The 1,559-nt window shown below is 47.7% G+C and overlaps 1 long non-coding RNA gene across 1 annotated transcript in view; it reads left to right on the top strand.

Annotated features, from left to right (window-relative positions):
- The window catches only part of LOC116991591, a 37,522-nt gene extending 37,013 nt beyond the window's left edge, over positions 1–509 (top strand). The window contains exon 3 of the long non-coding RNA XR_004416831.1: positions 389–509. This is a non-coding gene — a long non-coding RNA (uncharacterized LOC116991591). The remainder of the gene's footprint in view (positions 1–388) is intronic.
- The last annotated feature ends 1,050 nt before the right edge of the window (positions 510–1,559 follow it).

Genomic DNA, 1,559 nt, shown 5'->3' with positions numbered 1-1,559 from the left:
TGGTTCATTGTCACGTGTATTGAGGTACAGTGAACAGCTTTTGTTGCGTCCCATCCAGACAATGGAAAGACAATGCATGATTACAATCGAGCCATTTACAGTGTACAGATTTACATGGTAAGGGAATCGGAATAGAGATTTAAGAATGCTGAGCGATTGTAATATGTGATTGTAGAGCTGCTTCTGTGGCTGGCATGCAAATAGTCGCCTGCGTTGGGCGCCATCATAGGATCATGTGATAGGAGCAGAATTAGGCCATTCGGCCCATCGTCTACTCTGCCATTCAATCATGGTTGATCTATCTCTCCGTCCTAACCCCGTTCTCCTGCCCTCTCCCCATAACCCCTCACACCCAAACTAATCAAGAATCTATCTTTCTCTGCTTCAGATATATCCAATGACGGCGTCCACAGCCTTCCGTGGGGAAGAATTCCGCAGATTCACTACCCTCTGACTGAAGAAATTCCTTCTCGTCTCCTTCCGAAAAGAACGTATATTAATTCTGAGGCTATGACCTTTAGTCCTAGACTCTCCCACTAGTGGAAACATCCTGTCCCCATCCACTCTATCCAAGCCAACTTAGTCTAGGCACCTCTGACGAATGATTCAGTCCCACCCTGTTGGGTGGCGCAGCGGTAGAGTTGTTGCTTTACAGCGCTTGTGGCGCCGGAGACCCGGGTTCGATCCCGACTACGGGTGCTGTTTGTATGGAGTTTGTATGTTCTCCCCGTGACCGTGTGGGTTTTCTCCGAGACGTACAGATTTGTAGGTAAATTGGCTTGGTACAAGTGTAAATTGTTCCGAGTGTGTGCAGGAGAATGTTAATGTGCGGGGATTGCTGGTCGGTGCGGACTCGGTGGGCCGAAGGGTCTGTTTCCGTGCTGTAACTCTAAACTAAACTAAACTAAGCTAATGTCAGTGCAGAGGTACCAGTGAAAACCACCAACTCCACAAGCAGGGCAGCTCTCAGATCGATGATCTGCACTTACATCGTAAGCGATGAACGCCGCACAACAAACAGAATGATCGCACGGAAGATAGACATTTAGAGACGGAGAGAAATGAAACAAGCAGAAATATGAAGGTACTGTCAGGTGTGAAGGAGGAGCAGTCATCTGACATTCGGCGTTGAGTCCCGTGAGCTGCAACATACCAAGACAGAAGATGAGGTGCTGTGTAGGAAGGAACTGCAGATGCTGGTTTATACCGAAGATAGACACAAACTGCTGGAGTAATTCAGTGGGTCAGGCAGCATCTCTGGAGAAAAAAGAAATAGGTGACCTCTCGGGTCGAGACCCTTAAACCGAAACGTCACCTATTCCTACATAGGTTCATTCTTGATTAGTACGGGTGTCAGGGGTTATGGGGTGAAGGCAGGAGAATGGGGTTATGAGGGAGAGATAGATCAGCTGTGATTGAATGGCGGAGTAGACTCGATGGGCCGAATGGCCTAATTCTACTCCTATCACTTGTGATCCTGTGATCTTATGAGGTGAAATTCCTTCCAGCATTTTATGTCAATCTTCGGTGTAAATCAGCATCTGCAGTTGCCTCCAACA

The sequence above is a fragment of the Amblyraja radiata genome, chromosome 34 (assembly GCF_010909765.2).
Source record: "Amblyraja radiata isolate CabotCenter1 chromosome 34, sAmbRad1.1.pri, whole genome shotgun sequence".
In the NCBI taxonomy this organism is placed as follows: domain Eukaryota; kingdom Metazoa; phylum Chordata; class Chondrichthyes; order Rajiformes; family Rajidae; genus Amblyraja; species Amblyraja radiata.
The sequence above is the reverse complement of the archived record's forward strand: the minus strand, read 5'-3'. Positions and strand labels throughout refer to the sequence as shown.